The 8,987-nt window shown below is 44.6% G+C and overlaps 1 protein-coding gene across 4 annotated transcripts in view; it reads right to left on the reverse strand.

Annotated features, from left to right (window-relative positions):
• Window positions 1–5,096, reverse strand: part of ERG (ETS transcription factor ERG) — a 256,908-nt gene extending 251,812 nt beyond the window's left edge. The window contains exon 1 of one of the 4 annotated variants that reach the window (XM_014862020.3): window positions 4,746–5,096. The gene's annotated coding sequence lies outside the window, so the exon portion shown is untranslated. Of the gene's footprint in view, window positions 1–3,576; window positions 3,691–4,745 lie in introns of those variants that run through there. The other 3 variants (XM_070488877.1, XM_070488878.1, XM_070488875.1) reach the window with 3 other exon arrangements.
• Window positions 5,097–8,987: the final 3,891 nt, after the last annotated feature.

Here is an 8,987-nt window from a genome sequence, read left to right on the forward strand (position 1 = left end):
CTCCTAAAAAGAATCCCATATGAGACACTAGCACATATGAAAACCTCATTCCCACTAAAACAATTCAAAATTATAGGGTATGTTTTAAAAGGAGGCAGCTACAGACCTAGGTTTGAAAAATCTTTAGACATTTAACAGTTTGTCCTAGATCAGATCTCACGTCTAGGATTATAATAAAAAAGTGAGAAATTAATACAAAAGGCCTATTTTACATACTTCAAGGATATTTCAGTCTTCACACACAGCCATTTTCAAAGAGGAAAAAACCACATAACTAGAACTTCCTTTGCACACACTTCTGAACACGTATTGAGCCAAGGTAACTGAACCCCTTACTTTCAAGGTTAAATTACTGTTTCTCATACGCAATCAGGGTCTTCCAGATTATGACATGTCACAGTAAAAATAGAAGAGCTTAAAAGTTAGTTTAAATCTACAACTTAGACCCAGTGCTCCATTTTTAGATGCACCCTTCAATTTCTTGGTGTTGTCTACACTTTACTCGCACTTAAATTTAGCAAAGTAATTTTAGATCAGCTGTCTTCCCCACCTTCGCTAGATCTGCAACGTTACAACATTGACTCCTGTCTCTTTTAAATACTCAAATGTTTGAAATAATAGGTAACATTAACGAGGAACATTTGCCCCTGGCTATTTTGAAAAACTGATTCGGAATCCAATGGCCTAGCCATTGGAAACGGCTGTTGTTGTTTATCTGCAGAATAATTGCTTTAAATCAATAAATGTGAGAAGGTGAATATTGACGATGCATAATTTGTAACTAATTCACTGACTGCTAATAAGCCCACTGAGGCTGCAAAGAAGTACCAATGAGAATGCTGTCGTGAACATCAACAATATAGAGAGGCAGCTGGTAGGCTTCTGTGTCGGCATCGTCAATTACTACCATTACTTCCAAAGTCACCCGGAAACAGCTCCCACTGCTCCCACCAGGTATCAAAATTATCTGAAACTGGGTCCAAAATACTTGAATACTTCTGTTGTGTCAGCTTGTTTTTTCCGACAAATTCTACTTCGAAGGTTTTAACAGTTTCAAATTCAAGGTGTAGATCACAAACAAAAGCTGTATTTTGAAGGACTATACTCTCCCGGGAATGCCCAAGTATCCTTACCCACTGGCGAGAGGAAACAGAACCCCTTGGGCATTCTCCTAGTCCCTGGAAAAGCTTGCCTAGGAAGCAAAGGGTGATGGAGCCAGGAGGTGACAAAGGGACCTGCATTTAGAGAGATGAACTCCCAACTTCAACTGAGAACTGACTTGCAGCATCAAAAAGCTTGGATTCTGCTCATAATGACTTACTTCTGATTTGTTACTTTGACCCCATCTTATGTCCCAGGCTCCCTAAGTCTCATTAGAAACGTGTAGGTGTCTCTACGTCAACACCTCCTGAGTGGAGTTCTATGAAATCGCAGGCAGCACTGACATTTATTCAACACGACAGTGTCTCCCCACCACTCCGCATCATAGGATGGACACTGACTTGCTATCGTATTTTCATTGGGGAATAGGAAAGGATTTTAGAAATGTTAGCTCCTCTGTCCTCTGAAAAAATAAATCCTCCCTTTTATTATTTTTTGTTGTTGTTTAAGGATAGCTAACAAGAAAAAAATCAGAGCTAATCTTAATTTTAGAAAAAAAAGTTGAAAGTTTTCTATTACCCACTTACAATATGAGATATTATGTATTCCATGTATGTAAAATGTATTACATTTTAGAATAGTACATAATTTAAAAGTCAATTTTGACATCTTTTGGAGATACTTTCCTTCTTACTTATATATCTGGCATTCCACTGGGATCTCAGCCTTGACCACAGATAAAATATTTGACTTTGTGAACTTAGAAATTCATAGAGAATCGACAAGATTTTTCCTTAACATCAAAACATGAGACATGGAAGGGAGAATGTTTATATACACGTCTACAGGCAGTCCCATTACATAATCCACTCAATGGTAAACACTAATTTTCAACATTTTAGCTAAAGAAAGCACATCCGATGAATCGCCAAGAACGCCTCATGAAATAATAGTTAAATGCAAAATAAGGTATCACAGCTCTACCCTGAATTTTTAAAAATAAAATGAAGTAATTATAAAGAGTTAGAAAAGGAAGAAACCGAAATTTTAAGTGCAATTGGAATTACATATTCTTAACTCAAAAGATATAATACCCATTTGCTAGTTTAGCATAATTTCCCAAAAGTCATTGACTCAAACCAAAGTTAGGATGAGCAACCCGCAAACAGCATCTGTGATGTGATGTGTGCTGTGACTCACAAAACCTTTCTTTATAAAACTTCACATATTAGCCACAAGTTTGCAGAGTTCATCCTGTCTCCATTAGAAATGCAATTGCAATGGTATGATTAGCTCATTCATAACTTGACACACAGTGAAGCAATTTATCTCGTTGGGTTTTTATATAACTTCCATTGCGAGGTCTTCCCACTGAGGAAGGAGCCAGCACAAGCTGCTGCCAGTAGAGCAAGAGTTAAGCCCAGGAATGTGACAGTTCTCTCGGTGATAAGGTGATGGGGAGCTGAGGCCGGTGAACGCTCTAAACTGCTTGGAGAGAATTGAAAATACTCACAAAGAGTCCCAATGGCAAATGAACTCTATGCCCTATGTTATGTCACCCAGGGACGAAGAAAATGTTTTTTGACTCACACTGAACGTTTTCTGAACTACAGAAGCTACAGAAACATGGCCAGTGTGAAATCTGTGGCAAATCTGAATACATTCCTTTGAAGGATAAACGAAATTATCTTTATATCAACAGAGAGTTATATTAAATCCACATCTACCTGAAAGGTTTTTATCCATTTTATTGGGCAGTCTAGTCTGCTATTAATAATAGCACCTAAGTCTTATGCTTATAAATATTAAAAATGACTCTATGCAGTACCTTTTGTAAAAGAACCATACAATATATAATAGCAATAAATGGATGATGGGTTTCACACAGAAACCAAGGCGGCTAGCTGATTAAAAAAAACTTACAGGCTACATTTTTAAACATGCCAAGTTTTTCAACTAAGGTGGTAAACTGGAAGCATAGAAACATAACAACTGCAGGCTGAGGTGTCAAAAGGTGAAAGAGAGAAGGCGGGGAGGAAAGAGCCGGAGCTGGGTTCAGGAGCGCGCAGCGACGGAGCCGTCGGAGGGCGATTCCACGCACCGAAGGACCGACCCAGCAGTGACAGCCAAGCCCACACCTGGTGTCTACTTTCATCCAAGCGTGGGCTTTAATTCACCCCTTATTTCCATTCCAGACAAGCGCAAATAACCTCTTGCTCTGTGCCCCAGATAAGGCCAGCGCGGTTTGCTCTCCTGGCGTTCGCCGATTTCGGGGTGCCTGCTCCGCTCCATCCGCCCCCTACCGCGCGCGGCTTCCCGGGACCTGGGCACTGGCGAGCCGTCCCTCCCGGCGTCTCACGCCCCACTTGTCCTGGCGCCGTCGGAAGAGCCGGGCCACCTCGCCGCCACCGTCCCCGCGACAGCCGCAGCCGCCAGCGCGGGAGCCGTGCAGGGCGCGCAGGGCTCAGGACTTACCGGAGGCGAGCGCCGCCGTCGAGGGAGGGTGTGTCACGCACGTGTGTGTCCGCGCGTGTCCGCGCCCGCGTGTGCCCGCGCACGTGCCTGGCCGTGCGCGCCGACCCGGGCCGCACTGACTCCCCGGGCGCCAACGGGCTCAGCCCATGGTGTGGGCGCCGGCCTCGGGGAGGCTCCGGCTCCCGCCAATCGCCGAGCAGGGCGGCCACCCCGACGACCGACTAGCGATCCCGGAGTGCGCGGGGGCGGAGCGGGGGCGCGGGGGCGCGCGTGTCCAAGCGCGCGTGGGTGTGAGCGCGCGCGTGCGTCCAAGCGCGCGTGGGGATTCTGTGCGCGCGCGTCCGTAGGCGCGGGTATTTGTGTGCGCGCGTGGGTGTTCTGTGCACTCGCGTCCGTGCGCGCGTGGGTATGCGAGCGCGCGTGTCCGTGCGCGCGCCCTCGGGCCGGGGAGCGCGGGCGGCGCGGGCAGGTCTGGACGCGGCTCAGGTTTAGCCCAGAGCTGGCGGCTGGAGGAGGAAGAGGAGGAGGGAGAGGAAGAGGAGGAGGAGCAGAGCCCGGGACGACGTGAGCAGAGTCCAGGCCCTGGCCAGCCGGCCGGAGACGAACCCAGGACGCGCCTCCAGGAGAACAGGCGAGGGGTGGGGAGGGCCGGGGAGGTGGGTACCGCCGAGATGCTTGCTCCTCGGAACTTAGTGAGAAGTATTATTTTTTCCCAAGCCTCAGCCGTTATGGACGTTAAAAACAAAAGTTAGAACTGGTTGCTGCAGAAGTTTAAAATGACCACCGACTGCCTTGGAGGCTAATCGGAATGAAGACGACGTCGCCCTCGGTCAGACTAATGAAGCGGAGACACCGAGGTGCCCAGGAGCCGCCGGCTTTAGTCTGACCTGGAGTCAGGACCCGGCAGTCTCGAGCGCCGAGCCTTGGGACAGGAGGCGAGGGGCTTGCGAGGAGCGGGATGTGGGCTGGAGGATGCTGGCTGCCGCCGCGGAGACACCCCGCCTGACGGACGGACGCGGTGACAGCAGCCCTCGTGAGAAGAGTGTCCGAAAGAAACAGCCTCCAAAAGGGGGAGCCGCGAGGTTCGGCTCACGGCCCGGGGTCCCTGTGCTAAGCCCCTCCAGATGTTTTAGTTTATAAGTGAATTCTGACATCAAAATCGCGCTTACCTGAGTGCTGTTTCTCTTCACTCAAGTCCCGCGGGGACCATCACGACCGTCCCTGCGCGATCGCTGGGAACCCATCCCAGGGCGTCCTCTTGCACACTCTCCCCTTTCCAACCGAGCGAGAACTACTCATGTCCCTCCCTCTCCCAACTTTAACAGCCAAGAATTTCAGCAAACAGCCAGAGAGAAAGCTAAGTCCCCCCACCCCAAGGGAAGGGACGGAATAAGTACTCTTTTAATTTGAAAAATAATAATTAAAACTCCCTCAACTTTTAAGGCCAGGCAACATAATCTATTAATTGGTCGCTATTAACATGCAGTTTTATTGAGCGTCGCACACAGAAGTCTGATTGTGAAGGAGGAGTGTTTTCAATGAAAGTGGAGTTATTTTAGCTGCAGACGTGTTTACATTTCTGTGGTTTAGTCTATAACTTTCTCTTTTTCTTGCTTCAGAATTCTGCTCCATGAAGCAAAGCCCTTAGCTCCCAGACATTCCAAAAAGTCTGCCAAAATAATAGAAAAAAAGAGAGGGGAAGAAAAAACATACAGAGACCCCCAAGTCTGGGTCGGCTCAGGGTTGTAAGCGGGCATCATGAGTAGCCCCCTCCCCACACACTTTCCAGTTTGAAAAAAAAAAAAAAAAAGAAGCCTTCGGGGCTCCATTTCCTGTTTGCTGGGGAAAAAATAAAATGGGTCTAAGCAGCTGAGTTTAGAAACCGCCTTCTCCAGGACCTATAGATTCTGAGAGGATCTTTAACCCCAGAGATGCCAAAATGGGCTCATTACTTTGAGAATCTACCATCACAAACTCTGCAAGGAAGTGTTTCTCTTTTAAACCGACAACCTTCAGGAGACTACAAATGCATTCCTGGGAAATTTCTTGAACAAACAGGCACGCGGCGGTAGATGGGCAACAAGCCCACCTCTCCATAGGTGGCCAAGAGAAGATACCAATAAAAATAAATATTGAAAACAGATTAAGTTTCTGACAAGCGTGAATGCTTTTCTTTCTGAGGTTACGGTACAAAAAGCGGAAGGCGTACTAAAAGGTGCATATTTAGTAATAGGGTCATGTCAGTTTATACAATCTGTGCTGGACTCATCATCTGCAGAATTGATGGATTCCTTTGAATTGCTCTGCGAATAGTGCAGAAGTCACAATAGTGCAGTTCACATGGTCTTAGAAACATTCAACCTCCGTCTCCCCTTAACTATCAATTGCATATTTTGATTCCTTTTCTAACTGTTCTCCAAATATTCTAGATCCAAGAAACCTCACTGTATTTTGAAACCTTCCTCTCAGCTGCTAATTTCCAAAACTCGCCACAGGGAGTCCTTAATGTTTAGGGTAGTGCTTTAAATAGATAGATTGTCAGCCTCTCCCATGAGACCGCAGTCCACTGGGCACTGACCCTGCTTTATAATACGGCGTCACCCGAGCAAAGTTTCTCCACCGTCGTCACTAGTACCCAATGTTATAATAATATAGAACAGTGCTGATAATAACATTATGTATGCTGACAAAAGAGCATGCTTTATGAATAAAGAACTGCACTTTAATAGTAGAAAGAACATGATTTCGACAATCCAAGCTACCGCTGTTGAGAACAGAAAAAATGACTTCAGAAAAACCGTAATATTTGATATTTTAACCATTTCTCCCTCCGCCTTGCTATTCTTCTCCCATTCGCCAAAAGACCCCATACACAGAGAGAGAGAGAAAGAGAAGAGAGAGACTTTCTTAAAAGGCAAAAAACCATACTGAGCCCACTCACGAAGCTAGGATCATTAACCCTGAAAAATCTTAGAACCCAGAATCCCAGAGTTTTGCATCCATCTTACATCATTTCCTCCAACTGACTGCATCTTGTAGTCATAGTAAGGAAGTTCTTCCTATCATCTAATCTAATCCCCACCTCCTACTACGGGAATTCCCTTCTGTTTGTCCATAATCAAGGTCACATAGTAGGAATTCAGTTCCAACTAGTTAAATCAATTAAGTTATTTTGAGAGGCAAAGAGAACACAAATAATGGAAACACATTTACTATCTGTCTGCACTGGAGGACACAGACGAAACATGGTAACTAAGTTATTCCAACTAAGTTAATAAAATAGCGTTTAAAAGGTAGATTTTTATAAAAACACCACTTGACACATTCTGTAAGAATTAGTATTTTTAAGTATGTCATGCCTGAAATGATCTTCTTTCTATACAAAGTTTTGTGGTCGACTTAATTCTTTTTGAAATCCCTTTTATCCAAAAGATGTTTTGGATTAATTTAAGTATTTGTTACTGGATAATGTCAAGCTCTTGTTCAATGAAGTGTCCTGCACTGGGTTGTCACACCTGTTAAATATAAGCCTCCTTTTCTTTTGATATTCTGAGAAGGTCCTTAAAAGGTTTACATCCTTCAATATGGAGATTTAATTGCTTTACCTATAATAAAAATAATCCCTATAAAATTCAGACTGTGGATATTTCAAAGCCGAAAGAACTATTGGATTGGGATGTAAAGGTTGCAGTTCAAAAAGCCTTCCACATTTAATATAACGTGCATGGAGTTATGAGTTATAAACTCCTGGTTATCATTTTGTAAGGTCTGGTCTTTGTTGTCCTTGCACGCAGCGTCTTTGAGCTAACTTTACGGCTTAGCAGATCTGCGTGTGCATGTGTTAAATATGGAAAAGGTAGCATATCCCTGTGCAGTAAATGCTCACAAAGGAGGAAGTCTCTGATTTTGATTTAAACGAGGTACTGGAGTGAGGTTCCCCATGCTGACACATTCTCATCTTTGGTGAGCTCAGATCTGGCGTAAGGCCATTCTGAAGGATGGCCATGCATTGAGAAAGGAGACAGTACACATGCGTCAGTCATGGGCCATTTCCAGTTGTGCACACCGTGAGCACCCTTCAGCGTTCCTCTGGGCATCCTGAGCCCTTCCCCCCATGGCGCCCACTCAGTCCACTGAGACCTTCTTTCCATCATGGAGGTGGGTGAGACAGGAACCTTCCCATTCGAAGTTCCACCTTCCCTCAGAGTAATTCAAGACAGGGAAGGGAGGAGAATGTGTCAGAACTCTCGAGTCTCGATTCTAAATGTAGCATCCCTGGGTACCCCTCTCCCCACCACCATCCTCATCCCCTTCCCTGACTTCTGTCATTGACTGTTAGTGAACACAAAAGGACAGCAGTGCACGTTTTCTTGAGAGAGCCCTCAGCCTACGACACAAGCATCACCATTATCTTTTATCATCCACTGCTAAGAAGTCGGTTTTATGTGTCCTTTACCCTTCCAGACAAACTAATTTCATGCAATCTGAAGTGCTTTTTCAGGCTGTGTCAGACGCAGTTTAAGTCTTCAGTACGCGCAGCAGTTCTTAATAACGCGTGGTGACCACGAACTGCTCCGTAAAATTGCATAATGCATAATTCCTATCAACTTGGATAATGCACAAAATAAGTTGATATGAAACACATTGTACATCTGTCAGTGAGCTTTGGTGACAAAGGTTATACAAAACGGCTAGGGAGACTCTATTTGTGTTTTTAAAATGGAATTACGTAGAGCACATCAGGAGATTTGCTCCAGCTCTTCTAACGATTAAACATGGGCAATTTGCTTTTGAGCTCCATATATTACGATGCTAACTCTATCAATGAACAATTTTGTCATGTACATTTTCATCAATGTAGTTACTCATAAGTGTGAAAATACTTGCACTTTTAGAAAATTGAGACAATTTCTTCTCAGTGATTTTTTGCATTGAGAAAGGCATTGGCATAACAGTGCATCAATGCAAATCGAATCAATATCTTTATGACTTCCTTTTGTGTCTTAGAATAGTAATTTGTTACCTTACAATTATGGATCATCTGATACAATTTTAATGAGTGAAAAGTCTATTTCAGATGTAATGCACAGACAATTGGTGAAGAATGCATGAGAAGAGGACTCCAGCACTTGGCAGCCACATGACCTTGGGCGAGTCACAGCCTCTTGACTAAAGCCTCAATTTTCTTACCTGTTAACTGAGGCTGTTGCAGTGGAAGACCTGAAATATGCCACACACAGGACCTCTCAGGGAAGAAATTGGGGTATTCATCTTCACATTCCTACTTTGTGGCATAAGGACTGATTGATTGATTAACTGGATAGCCTATTAGAAATTATTCTTCTCCTCTGTAAGCCTTAATGCACATACCTCTTGCTTCCCTCCTACATCCACGCAGCAAGAGCAGCTCC

The sequence above is a fragment of the Equus asinus genome, chromosome 18 (assembly GCF_041296235.1).
Source record: "Equus asinus isolate D_3611 breed Donkey chromosome 18, EquAss-T2T_v2, whole genome shotgun sequence".
Classification (NCBI taxonomy): domain Eukaryota; kingdom Metazoa; phylum Chordata; class Mammalia; order Perissodactyla; family Equidae; genus Equus; species Equus asinus.